General features: G+C 46.4%; 1 long non-coding RNA gene across 1 annotated transcript; it reads left to right on the plus strand.

The window, feature by feature from the left end:
* The first annotated feature begins 1,885 nt into the window (after positions 1 to 1,885).
* Positions 1,886 to 17,263, plus strand: LOC113832687. The gene is made up of 3 exons (XR_003480134.2): positions 1,886 to 1,981; positions 14,430 to 14,539; positions 17,204 to 17,263. It is a non-coding gene; the product is annotated as an uncharacterized LOC113832687 (long non-coding RNA).
* The last annotated feature ends 1,511 nt before the right edge of the window (positions 17,264 to 18,774 follow it).

The following is an 18,774-nucleotide window of genomic DNA, read 5'->3' on the forward strand; positions in this document are numbered from 1 at the left end:
GCTCCATGACTTCCAGGACCCACCTCCCTTTACCTGTCTGGGATTGAGGAAAATCCAACACCCTTCGGACTACGGCCATCTCCTAGGTATAACGCTTCATGGAAAGTGGTCCCACCTCTAGGTTTGGCCTTAGAGGTCCTTCCACGTTCTGGTTCCCCCAAGTCTCGCTGACCTTCATTGGCAGTGGGCAGAGTATTTTCTCCTCTCTGGAAGAGGCCCAACGCACTGTGTTCTCAGCTGCTTGGGCTGAGATCTGAAGGCCAGACCAGTCTCTGACGTCACTCGATGTGCCCGCCACTTCCACCAGGCGGTTTATGCTGGCACAGCCCAGAGCAGGGCTGGCGCGGAAAGGATCAGCCCAAACAGTGTTAATCAGAGGCAGCTGGGCTTTAAAAGCCTCCTTGACAATGTAAAGAAACCAAGTCAGATGTTTATGAAACCAGTGTTGAAGTGGATGTGCTGGGGGCTCCTCCCTGCTTCCTTCCCTGAGTCCAGGTTCAAGTGCAGGCAAATTAATCAGAAACTAGCTATGAAACTCAGGGTGCCAGAACCCAGGAGGGTGTCACATTAAACAGCTGTTCTTCTTGCCTTGGTACTTTGTTCAGTACCTTGGACCAGGATCCTATAAGGCAGCATTGATAGTGTTTGGATGAAAAGGGAAAGGGAACAAAGAAATTATTAGCCTTGAGGATTCACCTAAAAGCTACACTGTTTTGGGTAGGTGGTGTTTAGCCACTAAGAGTACTTCCTTTTCTGGAGGATGTGATGTTCTGTTCCCAGCACTCGGGTCAGATAGCTCACAACCACCTGTAACTCAACTCCAGGGGAACCAATGCCCTCTTCTGGCCCCAGTCACAGGGACACATAAACATTAATAAAAAGATCTTTAAAACATAAAAATATAAACAACAAAATACCACTGCTATATCATACGGGACCCCACCTGTATGGTGTACTAGGTATGGGTGTCCTGTGGACACAGACAGTCCTCTTAAGGGATTAGAAAATAACCAGACCAGACAAGATGTCCTTACCACAGCTATTTCTCTTGTGGTTTGTTCTCACATCTTCCCTGCTCCAGCTACTCCAAAACCTCCTAACCAGAGGCATTAGCTCGTCCCTACCTCCCTGAAGCCCCAGTGGAGCCCTCCAGAGCCCACAGTGCATGCTTTTTCCACCCTTACTCATGAGATGTTTGGCTGAGGCCAGCCTGTCACTTTTGTTCCTGTCATTCTTGTTAGTCAGTGACTTCTATAAATGACCCTGTGAGGAAGTTGCTTTTCATATTTCAGCCAAGGAAACTCATTGTCAAGTGTTAGTGTTCGCCACCCCTCTCGTACATGGGACCTTTGGACTCTGTCATGTTTCTTTCCTTGCCTACTGTGGTGGTTTGGATTGAAATGACCCCCACTGGGCCACATATTTGCACCCTTGGTCCCCAGCTGGCGGTGCTGTTTGGAAACCTTTGCAGAACCTTTGGGAGGTAGAGACTCCCTGGAGGAAGTGGGTCATAAGGGGGGGGTCTTCCTTAAGTTTTTATAGCCCAGCTCACTTCCTGTTCTCTCACTGCTTCCTGAGTGTGAATGCGATGTGACCAGCCAGCCTCCTGCTCCTGCCATCTTGCCTTGTGTGCCCGCTGTCTTCCCCAACCATGTTGGACTATATCTCTCTGAAAATGTGATTCAAAATAAACTCTCCCATCCCTTTGATGGGGAATGTACTTCTTTGTATGTTTATCTTATTGATTATTGAATAAAATACTGTTTGGCCAATGAGACAGCAAGTTAGACAGGACTAGGAGTCAAAGAGGATTCTGGGAAATGTAGTAGAGAAGTGGTGACCCAGGCAGGAAGTGACATAGCAAGGAGACTCATATTTAAGCAAAGGAAACAGGAAGTGTCGCCTTTTCCCCTTCCTTCTCCAGCAGCGCCATGTGAGCCATCGGCAAGAAAGGGTGCCAGCGAAAGGCATCCTCTATAAGGTAAGACTTATAAAATATATAGGTTTATGATAATTAAGACTGAGCTAACAGATGAGGAATCCTAGTCATTGGCCAAGCAGCATTGTACCTAATGCAAGTCTCTCTGTGCATTAATTGGGGCCCTAACTCAGGCAGGCAGCTGGCGTAAAGCGCAAACGTGGCAGTGGGGCTCGGCAGCTTTTGGTGGAAAGATTTATTGTAATATCCCTTAAATTCCTTGTGTCAGGAGTGTTTTATCACTGCCAATAGAAAAATGAGGCACCCTGCCAAGAAACTCTGGGCATGGAGAAAGTTTAGAGGTCAGGCATTCACATCTCCTCCAGAGACATAAGCTGAGACCCGAACAGTGGGAAAGAATCAGCAGATGAAGATAAAAGGATGCCTCTTTCATTCTAAAAAGCAACAGGTGAGACAGGCTTGGTGGCAGACACCTGTGATCCCAGCACATGGGGTCTGAGGCAGGGAGATTTCAAGTTGAAGACAGTATGTGCCAAGGTCCTGAATCTGGGAATTGGGCATCTGGTGCAGCGGGAAAGTGCCAGGTAATAATGACAGCTGTAATGACAAGATTACATTACACTTTTAAGAGGCAATAAGGGAGCAGAGCCAGCTTGGACAGGTCCTGCTGGCCGTGGAGAGCTGTTATAGCAAGGTCCACCAAGGGTGCTATGAACAACAGCTTAAGTTTTAGTTACAAATATGAGCTGATCCAGTTTGCTCTCTAGGGAGGTTTCTTTCTAGCATCCATGTCTCTGTAAAGCCCCAGGTTCGATCACCAGAGCTGAGAAGGAGGGAGGAAGGAGGGAGGGAGAGAGGGCCAACAGCAGCTATGGAGCCATAGCTGGGCTGCGAGCCAACTCTGTCATTTAACCATTGCTTAACAGCCACACTAAAGTCAAAGGACACCTTTATTTTGTCACCCCCTCATTCCCCTGCCTTTCCTTGGAAATCCCACTACAAGGGGCTGGAGAGATAACTCGATGGTTAAAAGTACATACAGTTCTTCCAGGGTTCCAGAGGACTGAGTTCAATTCCTAGCACCAGCATCAGGTGACTCAAAACAGCCTGTAACTCCAGCCCCAGGGGATCCAACACCCTCTTCTGGACTCTGAGAGCACCTGCATTCATACACACACACTCAGAGAATGAGAGAGAGAAAGAGAGAGAGAGAGAGAGAGAGAGAGAGAGAGAGAGAAAGAGAGATTAATTTTTTTAATTAAAGAGAAAAGTGTGCTGCATTGGGAACAGGGTCATCAGAAGCAAAACAAGCTCTGGGGCTCACTCCACCCCACCCCTCTCAGGCCAGATGTCCCCTCCCTCTCTTCCTGCTTCACCCCTCTATCCTGCCCAGATCCTAAGTCCAGTTTCACCCACTTTCCCAGGAAACTTTCTCTTCCCAGCTTGGTGCCATCTGCTACAGGAAGCAATCACTCGGGTAACCCATACTGAAGCAGTTGCATAATGTTCAGCCAGGCTCCCAGAGCTTCACAAAGCCATGCTCCCAAAATACCCTGTGAATGAGCCCCAAATAATGCATGAAATTGTATCTGGCCTGCTGTGCCACTCACATAGGAGGTGGGGCGTGGCTAGGTCAGACCAGACACCTGATAGTTTCTCACCACTAAAGAATGACTGGAAAAGGGATTAGGATTGAATGGACAGGGGGTAACTCTGGTGATTCAGACTGCAGTGTGACTATAGCTGAGAGGAGAGCAGTTGTCCTAGGCTAAGCCCTGGGATCACAGCCCTGCAGTGAACACAAGGGACACTTCATGGAGATCAGGATCCCTGAGTCACTCTTGTCCGTGCTTATTGACCTAACCCATGATCATTTCTCTTTACTGGATGGAGTCACCACCAGCAGCCTGTCCATAGCACACAGTTCATCAGTACTGTATCAAGCCTGGACCATTATCCTCCTCCAAGGTCAGGCCTCTGTGAGTGGTCATAGCCACGATGAAGTCAGATGTCACATATGCAGGCCACACTGGGATGCTGGACACAGAATACAAGGTGGTATTCCTGAACAGACTTGAGCCCATGAAGAGGTTCTCTGAGCTGGAGAATGTTATGTCTGTTGTGGGATATTTGTACACTGTGTGAAGGTGCATTGCTGTGATTGGTGTAATAAAAAGCTGAACAGCCAATAGCCAGGCAGGAGGTATAGGTGGAACTTCCCGGCAGAGAGAGAACTCTGGGAAAAAGAAGGCAGAGTCAGTCACCAGCCAGATGCAGAAGCAGCAGCATGGGCAGTATGGAGGGATGAGGTAATAAGCCATGTGACAGAACGTAGATTTTTTTTTTAAGTATGGGTTAATTTAAGTGATAAGAGTTAGTTGAGACAAGCCTAAGCTAAAGCCAAGCCTTCATAGTAAGAAGTCTCCATGTCATTTTTTGGGAGCTGGCTTGTGGGACAAAGAAAGACTCTCTGCAGTGCTCACCTACAGTGCCAGCTACTGAGAGGCTGAGGTAGGAGGACCACTGGAGCTCAGAAACTTGTCAACCGTCTAAGCAACACAGTTCTCTTCTAAAAATATAAAGGGGCTGGAGAGATGACTCTGCCGATAAGACCACTAGTCACTCTTGCAGAAGACCTGTGTTCACTTCTTAGAACTCACATGATGGCTAACAACCACTTGTAACTCCAGATTCAGGGGGATCCAACGCCCTCTTCTGGCCTCCATAGGCACTGCACACCTGTGATGCACAGACATGCATGCAGGCAAAGCACCCATACACATAAAGTTAAGATAAATAAATCTTTCAATAAATAAGCTTTCTGGGTTTGCCCATGTTGAATTTCTCCATGTCACTTGTTTTAATATCATGCAATTCTAGTCCTGATACTGGTTTGACAGCTCAGAAGTCAGGAAAAGCAAATCAGAAACCAAGAATGGAGGCATAGTCCCTGGGACCAGAGAAAGGAAACCAACCCCTCACACACACACTCATGGGGCTCTGTTCCCACCTATGGGGTTCCCTTCACCCCTCTGGGCTCCCTGGCCTCCACAGTAGAGTTTGAGGGTCCTATGCTGTTTGTTGCTCTCAACCCTGGCTCACACTCCAAATTGGCCCTGCATGCCCCTGCTGCCCTCTGCCCACTTCTGCAAGCCCCCTCTGCAAGCCAACCTCCACTTCTTCACCCACCAAGAAAACTGAGGCCATTTGCTGCCCATCTGCCTTTCCTGGGCTAAGAAACATAACTAATATATACATAGTTTACCACATACCAAAAAAATGAATACAAAATTTAAAATGTCACATAAATGACAAAAAAAAAGAAATCATTTAAAATCCTCTCCCCCAACAAGCCATCTCTGAACCCCCATCTTTACTGGGCATTCCGGGGGCTCTGTCGGCTTTACAATCATAGCACCTCGTAGATTCTACTTAAAACATCTGTTATCCACTTCCCCCTCCACCTTTATCCAGCAGCCACCAAACTACTTAGACATTATCTAGAGATATTCTGGGGCACCCTCACTCCAGCATTTCAGAATCATCTACAGGGACCCAGCTATTCCATGAGGACTATTCTCTGTGTTCCCATCTCTCTCTGGTTTATCATAATTGGGGATTTCCAACCCCCCACCCATATCGATTATCAGTGTCTGTGTCACTCTAACAAATGGGATACTCCTAGGGGATACTTAAGCACCTCTGAGCCCCAGAACCTAGCTACACACCTGGTTTGCTACACACCTGGTTTACATTAGACACTTTATAAATGTTTATTAAGCGAACTGTTGAACCCCAAGCACTTATCCCACTAGTCAGACGCTTCCTGGGGAAATTAGAGAAAAGTAGAAGAAAGTGAAGGGTGTGATTTAGGAAGGAAGAGAGGAATGGAGGGAGGGATAGAGAGGACTGACAGAAGCAGAAGATGGAGCAGGAAGAATAGGAAAGAGGCCTACAGAACCCTGGGCTTCTGCTTCAGCTGATGCGACACGCCCCTCCCAGGGCTGTGCCTTGCCTCCTGGGGTGTCTTGTTCTGGAAGTCTGACTCATTCTTTATCTTGGGGGACAGCCAGAGTCCTCCCATGTCACTTCTCCCCACTGCACACATAGGTATTTCATGATCCTCTTCATTTTGAATTCAAATGTCCTATCAGTCAAGGCCCTCAGCCACCTCCAGAGAGGGCTCAGGGCTGTGACAGACGGGCGGGCGTTTGTGGGCTCTCAGCAGCTCAACAGCTGCACACTGTTTAGTTTAGTGATTTTATTTTCAAGACAGGGTCTTTTGTTGTTCTTATGGAAGGGAGAGAAGAAGGCAGCAGGGGAGAGTCTGAGTGATGACAGCATCCTGGGGGGATACTGAACATCAGGGGGAAATTACCTTCCTGATGACTCAGAAACAGGAAATGGTGACCCAGAGGCAACACACGAAGGGCAGGCATGCACATATGTGATGACATCACTTCCCTTTTGTGAGGTGGGGGCATAGGAGTGGAAGAGGGGGTAGGGGGCCTTCTGTGTGTCTTTGCTCACATCTCCACGTCAACAGCCCCCCCCATTATGCAGAGATTTTGCCTATGTCACATGACCTGTTATGACTTGTTTCCTCTCTAACCCCCTCAGATTCTGGCTGAAAAGATAGAAGCCAGGGTGGCAGGCAGTGCTCAGTCCCTCAGAGACCAGCACAACAGTGGTAGAAATCTCTGAGCAATCATCACAAGGAACCTGGCTCCTAAAACCCAAACTGCTTGCCTACTCCACAGGCGTGACCACCACCAACCCCTGCCGCACCACTAGGAAGGGCAGGGTGGCACCCCTTGAAGTCAGAAGCCTGACACAGAGCAAAGGTGGGGAGACTCAAGAATGTGCATTTGAGCATCCAGAACATCACAGAGTTTGAGGACAGCAGGGACCCACTCCAGAAGACGTATAGTAACTGTGGAATTAGGTGAATACTAGGGTACCAAAAGTCCATTCTCAATCTTACCATAAATCAGTGACCCAGGCTACCAGGTGGGCCTGTTCTGCCAGGCACAGGAAAAGCCCAACCCCCAGCCTTCCTCCATGACAAGGACTTCCTCCATCCACAACTTTTGTGTGGAATCCCCTCTGTTTGTACAGCCTTGTCCTCCACCCCCAGGAGCTAGCAGGTGTGGGAGCCCCAGCAGAGAACATGTGGAATAGAGTTAGCATTCCCCACACAGCGGCTTGCTCCAGGTCTGTTCTCTCCAGGGGAGTCCAGGGTGACACACAGCCCAGCTGTAGTTTCTGTGACAGCATACAGACCAAGGACAGAATGTCACATACATTATTAGCACAGTAGGCAGAGCCTGAGCCAGGGTTTGCCCACATTTGTCTTCTCTTTCTGTCTTTTTTTTGGGGGGGGAGGGTAGGGGGTTGGGGGCAGGGTTTCTCTGTGACTTTGGAGCCTGTCCTGGAACTAACTCTTGTAGACCAGGCTGGTCTCGAACTTACAGAGATCTGCCTGCCTCTGCTTCCTGAGTGTGAGTGCTGGAATTAAAGGCATGCGCCTCCACTATTCTGGGTAGAACTGCCGACTCAGAACATGTTTGAGGTTGGAGCTGAAGCAGATGCCATGGTTTGAAGAGGGCCACTGCAGTGAGGCAGAGACTCCATGGACAACTGCAAGAAGGAACAGAAAATGACTTGCTGGTAATGACAAGAGGTGTCTCTCAGATATTACAAAATATGGACCCCACATTTGCCCCTGGAAGTTGTATTGTTATGGAAACAGGCTCAGAGATACTAAAGCATCCTAGACCTCAGCATGGGCTCTGCCATGCTCTTCTCCCCACACCCCTCACCGTGATCCCTGCTGCCTCTGAGAGTGCAGGAACAGGGCAAACACACGATGTCGTAGAGTGCCCGCCTCAACAGAATCCGTCTAGCTAGACTGGAGGTATGTCTTAGTGAGAGAGCACTCGTCTGGCATGCACACCCTTAGTCTAACCTTAGACCCTGGATAGGGAAAGAAAATCTCTGTCGCCAGTCTCTCCCATAACGAAGCTAGAAGCTGAGCCACCGGATACTCATTCTCAGGGACTTTACATGGTTTCAGAGTTTCTTTTTATCTCATCTACCTTTGCTGAGCTTCAGACATCTGACCAAACCAATTTTTTTTTTAATACTAAATCTCTGGAGGTTAAAACGGACAAGAGGTGATCTATAGCTTAGGGTTAGGTGGGATGCAGAATGGCTGAGCTTCTGATGAAGATGGAGTGTCCATGAGGAATGATGAGCTTGGTTAGACAGCTGCACAGACAACCCACTGCACCATAGACTTCAATTGGGTGGATTTGCTGGCATGGGAATTACGTTTTAATGATATATTGTCTAACCAAAACTGGCAAGCTGGGTGTTACAATGTATACCTGTAGACCCAGCACCCAGGAGGCTGAAGCAAGGGGATCTTAACCTGGCCTACACAGCAAACCCCTGTCTGAAAACTAAAATAAAACAAAGGTAGAATTTAACATTTTTATTGACAATAATTTTTTCATACAATATATTCTGATCATGGTTTCCCCTCCCCCATCTCCTCCCAGATCCAACCTACCTCTCCACCCAGCCAACTCGGTGCCTTCTTTCTCTCTCTCTTTAGAAAATAAACAGGCAAATTAAAATAAATAAATGTGAACCAGAATTTTTAAGAAGGAAAAAAGCACAATAAATATATACACAGAGAGACACACATACACACAAAAACAAAACCATATAAACACAAAATAGCAAACAAGCAGAAGACCAGCAAGATTAAAAAAAAAAAATCCACAAAGAAAGCAATAGAAGGCAAAATCTACAAAAACACCATTGAGATCAATTTGTGTTAGTCACCTACTGCTGGGCATGGAGCTTACCTTTAAGTGTGTTTCATATACTCAGTGAGACTCCATCAAAGAAAACTATTTTTTCCTTTGCAAGTGACTGTCACTTGGAGATAGCCGCTTGGTTAGGGATGGGAGCCAATTTGGGACCCTGTTTGGCTTGAACCTTTGAAGGCCCTGTACCTGCTGTCACAGTCTCTGAGTTCATATGTTGTGCCTGGAGGATACTGTTTCCTTGCTATCATCCATCCCCTCTGGCTCATTCAATCTTTTTGCCTCCTCTTACCCATAGTTCTTTGAGCCCTGAGGGGAGGGGTTTGATGAAGACACCCCATTTAGGATTGAGTACAGCATTTATCTTTGAGAAATTTTGAATTAATTGCAATAAACAAACATAAAATAAACACCTTGCAAAAGGCAAGGTGTCACAAAAGGCATTGAAGGGTATCAGAAAAGAGGAGGACCGTTCTGCCTACATTGTTAAAGAAGCCAAGGTTGGTTGTATTTTGCTAGACAAGGGATAGGGGAGTCAATGTTTCCAGGCTGGAGGAATAGGAACATGGGTACAGGTGGACTTTATGAATGAATTCATACATGACTGTATGAATCCTTTCCAGAACATGATGAGCCAAGCAATGGCAAGCTGTTGAACATACAGAAAAAATGGTGGCTCATAATACCATGTCAGCTATCTATTGCTGTATAACAAAACTCCCAGGACACAGAGGATACTGGCAAGCATCCATTTGTTGACTCTTGGTTGACTCTTGGTGTCCCTAATACTGGAAGACCCAAGATGACTGAATTCATAGTCTAGCATCTCAGTCAGGATGGCTACAACTAATCCAAAGTTAAATACCTGTCTCTATCTCCTTTCCTCCTGGCCTTTCATAGCCCTTGGCTTTCTCTATGCTAAGAGCCAAGGTCCTAGAGGAAGCTGGCCCCCGTGTTTTGCATTTCATAGTGCTAGCGATGGAACCTAGGGTTTCATGCCTTCTGGGAAAGCACTCTATCTCTGACCTGTGCCTCTAGCCCCAGGCTTCCTCACATGGTCTCTCAAGACATCAAGAAAGCAAAAGTAAAAGTTACAGAGTTCTTCTGGCCTAGGGCCCAAAACAGACACAGCATGATGTCTGCCGGTTTTATCAATCACAATGAACCTTAAGCTCAACCCAAAACTAGTGAGGCAGGGAACTGCACAGATGTGGGTTTGGGGAACATGATCTCCTGGGTGTCTGCCATGGTATCCAATAGTGAACTTGTCCCCAAAGCCTTTCCCAGCAACCTGGCTATAAGGAGGTATTTCAATGGGGAACACCCCTGAATGTGGGGCTGGGAGCAAAAGCAAGAAAGACTGAGTTCTGAGCTGAGAGATTTGGGTAGTTGAGGGTATTCATTTGGGTGCAAAAAATCTCTTGCAAGAGGTGCTGTTCTAGGTCTGCATCACCCAACATGTTGGTCATAAGAAAGACCCCACAGCACCAGGATGGGCTGCCAGTGATGTAAATCTCCATTATGTATATGAGAAACTGCCACCTCCCATATGGAGAAGTAAGGTCAACATCTGAAATGTGTGTCTCCCAGGGGTCTCTGACTGTGCCAAGCTTTGCATATGTGTCATCAGCCCTATCTCCTCCCTCCCCCGCCATCTCTCTACCCATTTGTATTTTGAGATGGGCACGTTGTAATCCAAAATCCAGTTTAGGGGGTGGGATAAAAGACACTACCTGCACCAGCCTTCCTTCATACTGCACGAAGGTAACTAACAGAAGAAAGCAGAGAGCCACAGGTCCCACTGTACCAGTTACTTGGAGGGCCTTCCAGGCCTTTCTCTCCCATCTTTATGATCTATCCTCTGAAACCCAGCCTGCTCTGGGCCCATGATCCCCAGATGACCTACTTCCCCTGCAGCAGGCTGCCTGATGCCAATAAATTGCACCAAGAGCTGCAGCCTACCTTGGGTGTTTTCACCATCAGGCAATTAGATTTTGCTCCTTGGAAGACTTGGATTTTCATTAACAGTGTCTGCTTCAACCTGAAACCATTCCTCAGAGCAAATAAAATACATTCCTGTAGATCAGAAACTGGAGCAAAGTACTATGGCTACATCTTCTACAGAGAGTCAGCTCCCAGAATCCCCTGCTAGGTCAGGTCAGGAATGTCCCATCCAAGATGGAGACCTGCAGCCCTCAGGATCAGCTGCTAGAAGGACTTCTAGCACACACACACACACACACACACACACACACACAGCATTGTTTCCTTTCTCACCACCTTCTGCTCTCTGGCTCCTCAAGGGTCTTCACACCTCAGGATGCCCAGAGTTTCCTACTTTCTCAACCCCTGGGCAAGTTTTCAGCCTGATCACAAAAAGTTTCTGTATGTTCCTAAATTAGCCCTTCCTCCTAATATTTAAATTCTGATTCCCTAAACTCTAGGGACCTACGTACAGCGTGGGGAGCTGTCAATCATAGGCATTATCCATCTGAAACTTACTGAGAAGCTAGATCTTCAGAGTTCTCACCACAGAGGAGGGGAGAAGGCATGACGGCTCAAATGATAAGGGCACTCATGGCCAAGCCTGATGACTTGAGTTCAACCTCCAGAAACCACATGATGAATGGGTAACCCTCTGACCTCCACATGGGCACAGGTGTACGTGCACTCTCACACACAAATGCATACACACAAAATATTTTTTAAAATATGTAAAAGGGGGAAGGGCAAATAGGAGTTTCATGGGGTGGTAGTATGCTAATTAACTTACTATGACCATCATTTTATATTGGAGACACATATCATCATGTTAAATACCCCAACTTAAAGGTATATGAGTTTTATTTGTGAATTATCCTCCTACACGTGGAAGAAAAATAAAATCAGTGGGATTTCGGTTAACTATGGTGTCACCTGAATGCCTGTTTGATAAAGTTCTTGATGACCCAGACAACGAATGTGTCCTGCTGGCCAGATAAGGGCGACATGTGGAGAGTGGCTGATGAGACTCTTCCTGGAATTGTCTTATTTAAAGAAAGTCTGAACCAGAGGGGAAGAAGATAGAAGGATAGGGGCTGCTTACAAACTCTTGACACCTCACCAGACCTCCTCTTCCAAAAGTCTTCAAAGGTTATTTAGTGTAAATGTCAGCCTCCAAACATGAAGACCCTTTGTGTACACAGAATTATACTGTCATGCCAGGAAGAAGGAGAGTCACATGCCACTCACATAAACAAGTCACCCGTGACAGTCCCACCACTATAAACCATTCAGAAATACCCTAAAGGTGAGGGTCATTTCCAGCAAAACTCTTCTCTGACGTCACGCCCTGGGTCTGACAACTGTGACTTTCCATTAGACAATGGCAGATAACTTGGTGGGGCCTGGGGCAGGGGCTGGATGCCAATAGCTCCCAAAGAGAGGGAAAACAAAAAAAGAAAAGGAAAAAAGAAAGACTCACAATTAACAAGGAGCGCCATCTAGGGGGCTTAGAAGGTAAAACTTTTCTTCAAGAGTAGACCAGCCTTGGTAGCACTAAAAAGAACCTAGGCCCTAGACATTTTACCATCTCTCTGTGGGTCCAACTGGACAACACTGCATTCCCTGTACGACATAGCCTCGCCAGAGTCCAGAAGACTGCTAGCAAGGCATTGCAGAAGCAGGTCTGCTTGGAGCACCTAAGGGAGTATGAGGAATGTGACAACAAGGACATATCAGAAGCACTTCTGTGGTCCTGGGGCAGCATTTTTTAAAAATGGACACAATATTTGCAAGTTTTCGAAAGTGATCATTTGTAATTAGGATAATCAATAGTTCTATATATCAAGTATGAGATTTGTTACTACTTTTTATTTGCATAATAATTGTCCATATCAAGGATAATGGAAGTTACTGTCTACTTAAGATCCCTGATGTGTTTCCCACAATTCTTGATCATCATTGTTTATATAGAAGTACCCACATGGTTTAATAAAGTGTTATGAAATGCAAAAAACTTTATTAACCATTGTGTTAATAAAACTTTATTAACCAGTAATTGTCCATATCCGTGGGGTGGGGCGCATTCTCAACACACATACACTGTGAAATAAAAAAGCTCGCCTGCACAACTGACCTCCAGGTTGCCATCCGTGCAAAGATGCAAATGAGAAGAATTTTCTTTTCTTCTAGTCAGTCACACTTAAGGGAATGCCTTTCTGCCTAGAAGGCTAAATCCATAGCCTCATGTACAAGGAACAGGAAGTCTCTGTGAACAGGGAAGAGATAGTGAATCTGAAGTCAAAAATCATGACAGCACAAGGTAGGTCAGCATGGAGTGGAGTTAATGAGGAATCCCAAGGAGGAAGAGAATGGGGCTACACAAGGGAGGCATGGCAGCACAGGAATGTATGGGGTTTCGGTGAGAGGTGCCAGTGTCTAGGTGTACCCTGGACCAAGTGTCAGCATATGCCAGCACACTGTCATGGCTGCCTCCATACAGGCACGTTTTCCCCTCCACAGTCCCCACCACTACTATGCTGTGCCATGTCCCACAGGTCTCAGTTACACACACACACACACACACACACACACACACACACACACACACACACTGGCCTTGGTATGTCCTCAGAGGCCATGGCTCTCTGAATCCTGGACCACCATTTTCCGTGTGCCTGCCCACTTGGCATGTTCCAGAGAAATGACAAGCAGACTAGACTGGCTGTTGAGAGGTGGATACACTCACTGAGGAAAAGGGAGAGAGAAAACATTGTGGCCTCCTCTCCCATACTTACTTCAAAATCGGAGACAAAGGTCTTAGCTCCTGATGGCTGCTTGCTAGCTGTTTTGTCAAATATCAGGGCCCAGAGAGCATCCATGTGATTTCCATTCATGTGTCCCAGAACAAGAAGCTGGGTGGGGATACATTTGAAGAGGTAGACACAGACCAATGAGGAAAGTCACAGAGGAAAGGGGTGAGCTAGGAGAAAAAGTAAGACATTCAATGGCAGGCCAGAGAGGTGGCTCAGCTATTAAGATCATTGGCTGCCTGAACACATGGGGAAGAGCCTAGGCCTGGCCCAGGACGATGTGGTAGACTTTGGGGAGCCCCTTTTGAGGGCCTTACCCTGCCTGGGGAGTGGAGGGGGGACGGCTAGGGGCAAGTGGGATGTTGGGGGGAGGGGAGGGAGAGGGAGAAGGGATTGACATGTGAAGCAAGCTTGTTCCTAATTTGAACTAATAAAATAAAATAAAATAAAGATCATTGGCTCCTCTTCAGAGATCTGGATTTTCTTCCCAGCACCGATGTGATGGCTTACAAGCATCTATAGAGGATCTGGCCCCTACTTCTGACCACTGACGGCACCAGGTATACATGTGGTGCTCATACATCCATGCAGGCAGAACACTCATATGTATAAAATGAGATTTAAACACACAAGACAGACAGACAGACAGACAGACAGACAGAGACAGAGACAGAGAGACAGAGAGAGAGATGAAGGGAGAGTTCAATGGCATCCCTGACCAGCATATTGGGACCTTTGTAGGTCATTTATTCCGTGTGTACTTTTTCTGTTACATGTTAACCTTCCTGGGGAGGTGTTTCTGGTCTGGTTTGTTTGTATGCTAATTTTGAGTCCACTCTCCACCTTGCTCTCCTGCTACAGCAACATGGTTGTAAACTTAGAAGGTGGTGAACAAATGCCTTCATTTCTCCATGCCCTCTCTGCAAAGACTTTTGTCGAGATAAACAGATGCATGCTTCTGAGGGAGCCAGGTAAGCACTTTCATCCTTTGCTTTGTTCAGAGGCTCATGTGTGGCATCATCAGGGCCTGCTCATCTCACTGCAGTGTTAAATTGTAGCTGTGCCTTTATGCTGAGTGGAAGAGAAAATATTGGAAAGAGCAGCTCTTGTGTTCCCTGCATGGGCTATCAGACTAACACCTTTGGCGGAACAAAATGCTGCTCTCACCTCAAAGGGAATAAGAGATGGTTTATTCTTTAAAGATTTATTTATTATATGATGTTCTGCCTGCATATATCCCTGCACACCGGAAGAGGGCACCAGATCTCATTACAGATGGTTGTGAGCCACCATGTGGTTGCTGGGAATTAAACTCGGGACCTCTGGAAGAGCAGCCAATGCTCTTAAGCTCTGAGCCATCTCTCCAGCCCCAAGATGTTTTTTTCTTGAGTGAGCTACCTTGGCCCAGGAACATGAATTCAGGTTGCCACAAATAACACATTCCAATTTGGAAACAGTTTTGTGAAGTTCTCATAGTTACAGGCCAAAAGAAAGCCACTCATCAGGGCTTTCAGATGCTATCTGGTGACAGTCTTGACTCGTGAATTTGTAGAAACCAACGACAGAGTACATTACTACTAGGTTTCTCCCGATAGTCACAAGGTTCTTTGGACGGACACTGAGGCTGGCAAAGAATGGCTGTGAAGGGGACCTAAGGATAGTCCCTGACCACTTCTGCAACTTTCCAACTCTACCAAATCAGGAAATATAATCAGCCATGAAGATCTTTTCACATGGGTGTAGCTTTTTTCCAGGAACTTCAGATCAAATCTTTTCCCCCTCACTTGCAAAGTTAGCATATTTAGCAGGCACACAGGAAAGCTAAAGCTGACCTCCAAAGAAAAGATGCGAAAGGCTTCCAAGTTCCACATCTGTCCAGGGAATAGACTTGGGGACAGAACTGCCAAGCTGGGATGGGTAGGGGGTCTTACACCCCTACAAAACCTTACCAAATTTATAGTCTTCGGCCCAGTAGGATGATGGCACTATAGTAGCAGCCAGAGTCTAAACTCCACAACTCTTACACATTTAGGGAGCAGAGCTACAGACTACAAAGCAGATGCCAGTCCTGGAAGTATGTCTCATACGCACAGCAACAAAATGTTTCTCTGGTTGAGGCAAGTAGATACAGAGCAGTCTTTAAATAGCAGTTCTGCCCAAAGGGCAGGCTTCTCTCCTGACTGGTACTGGTTACAGCAGAAATACCAGAGATTTCACTGCCCATTTGTACTTTAGAGGCGCAGACATACTGCACACTGTGTAATGCAGAACACGTGTTGGTCACTTCACTTACATTAAACTTACATGCCTTTAACTCTGAAAACTCCTGCATACTATCTAAAGCTTAGACACTGTATCAGTTACTTCTCTGTTTCTGTGATAAAAATGATCATAGAAACTTACAGGAGTTTCTTTGGGTTTATGGTTCCAAAGGAATAGGAGTCCATTGTGATGGGTAGACATGGCAGCCAGCAGCAGGCATGGGGTAGCCGGAGCAGGAAGCTAAAAGGTCATGTCATTTACTGGACTTAGGGCCTATATTAGGCTATATACCCTCAAAGTCTTCCCCAAGTGACCACTTCTCCCAGCAATTCTGCACCTTCTAACCCTTCCCCCAAACAACTGGGGACCAAATATTCAAACCCCTGAGCTTATAGGAGATATTTTCACTCAAATCACTCCAGGCACGCAGATTTACACAGCTTTTGCCATTGATCACAAGGCAGTAAGTGCACTTGAGCCTCCTTAAAATAGCCACTGTTTGTAAGTGGTCATTTAAGATTCACACATAAACAGACGCTTAGATGAACCTTGACTTTGTTAATTTACAGTTTCCTCGGTAGTCAAAAACCTTACAAAATCAGCAAAAATATAAGCAATTGTCTTTCATTTTTGTTTTTCGAGACAGAGTTTCCCTGTGTGGTCCTGGCTGTTCTGGAACCCACTCTGGAGACCAGGCTGGTCTCAAACTCAGAGATAGGTCCACCTCTACCTCCCGAGTACTAGGATTAAAGGTGTGCAGCACCATAGCCTGGCATAAACAATTATATTAACAAAACATAAAAGCCAAAAAAATAAAAAGGCCAGGCGTTGGTGGCTCATGCCTTTAATCCCAGCACTCAGAAGGTAGAGGCAGGTGGATCTCTGAGTTCAAGGCCAGCCTGGTCTACAGAGTGAGTTCCAGGACAACCTCCAAAGATACACAGAGAAACCCTGTCTCAAAAAACAAAACAAAAAAAAAAACCTATAAAAGTCTATTAGTTTAGAAATCATGAATGACTCTAAGGGATAAATGGACCCCAGGAATGAGAAATGGCATGAACTCCCGAGCTAATTGAGAGCATGAGGGTAGGGAAGTGGGTGCTGCCACAATAAGAGCACAAGATGAAGAGTAGAGGAGAAGAAATGGAGGAGCAGATATATTGAGTTGGGGGAAGAATAGAGGAGAGAGAGCAGGATGAGAGATACCATATCAGAGGGAGTCACTATAGGTCCGAGAAGAGATCTGGAACTAGGAAGATCTCCAGAGACCTATAAGGATGACACGATCTGACAGTCTGGGCAGTGGAGGAGAAGTTGGCCTAGAAACCCTTCCCCTAGAATGAGATTGATGAATACTCTCTATGCTATTCTAGAGTCCTCATCCAGTGGCTGATGAGAGCAGAGACAGACATCCACAGAAATACACTGAGCTGAAATCTGGAACTCAGTTGAAGAGAGGGAGGAATGAAGAACGAAGGGGTCTGTACCTGGTTGGAGAAACCCACAGAAACAGTTGGCCTGAAAAAGGGAAAGCATATCGACCCCAGATGCTCTTTGGGAGGACAGTACAGGACTAATCCAGCCCCCTGATCATGGATGCCAATGGGGAGGCCCCTGCACTCCTGGGAGCCTCTGGAGGTGGACTGGCGTTTTGCCCTGGTGGGTGGGAGGGACTTCGAGAGCCCATCCCACTTGAAGGGATTCGCTCTGTCTCTGAACACATGGGGAGGGGCCTAGGCCCAGCACAGGAAGATTTGGTGGACTTGGTGGAGCCCTGGTTGGGGGCCCTACCCTGCCTGGGGAGTGGCGGGTGGATGGGGTGGGGGGTAGGTTGGAGGTGGGGGAGAAGGAATGGGGGTGGGAGGGAGGGAGAGGGAATGTACATGTGAAAATATTAATAATTTAATAAAATAAATAAATAAATAAATAAAAGTCTATTAGTTTTTAGAAATGTTACAAAAGTAGCATATCTTTAAGAAAGTCTTGTTGCTTTAGACACAGAAAATTGAAATCTAGTTTTGCATTAGTGCATTAAATTTTGAAAGTGTCTTTAAAATAAACTTACATTTTGAGTCATCTTTTTTTAATTTTTGTTTGTGTGCATTGGTGTAAGTCTGTGTGAGTGTGATGGATCCTGGAGTTATAGACAGTTGTAGGGTGCCATGTGGAGCTGGGAATTGAACCCCCGTTCTCTGGAAGAGCAGTCAGTGCTCTTAACCACTGAGCCATGTCTCCAGCCTCTTGAATCATCTTTTACAAAACTTCTTGATAATAGCATCAATGACTTTAGTGAGCTTACCTCATATGGTGCATTAGTGTATCTGGAAATGTGATGGCTCTCTCTAACCAGGACTATAACATGAACATGGAAAGATCTCAGCCTCACTAGGGAAATATCCAGTGATCTACAAGGTTGACCCCAACTAACAATCTAAACAATAGTAGAGAGGCTACCTTAAATGCCCTTCTCCAATAATGAGATTGATGACTTCCTTATATGCCACCCTAGAGCCTTCATCCAATAGCTGATGGAAGCAGAAGCAGACACCCACAGCTAAACACTGAGCTGAACTCCTAGAATCCAATTACAGAGAGGGAGGAGTGATGAGCAAAGGGGTCAAGACCAGATTGGAGAAACCAACAGAACAGCTGACCTGAACAAGGGGGAGCTCATGGACCCCAGACTGATAATTGGGAAACCAGCATAGGACTGTTCCGAACCCCCTGAATGTGGATGTCAGTTAGGAGCCTGAGAAATCTATGGGGCTTCTGGTAGGGGAACAGTATTTATCCCTAGTACACGAATGGACTTTGGGAGCCCACTCTACATAGAGGGATACTCTCAGCCTAGACACACGGGGGAGGGCCTAGGCCCTGCTTCAAATGATATGACAGACTTTGAAGATCCCCCATGGAAGGCCTCACCTTCCCTGGGGAACAGAAA

Source organism: Cricetulus griseus (assembly GCF_003668045.3).
Source record: "Cricetulus griseus strain 17A/GY chromosome 1 unlocalized genomic scaffold, alternate assembly CriGri-PICRH-1.0 chr1_1, whole genome shotgun sequence".
Classification (NCBI taxonomy): Eukaryota; Metazoa; Chordata; class Mammalia; order Rodentia; family Cricetidae; genus Cricetulus; species Cricetulus griseus.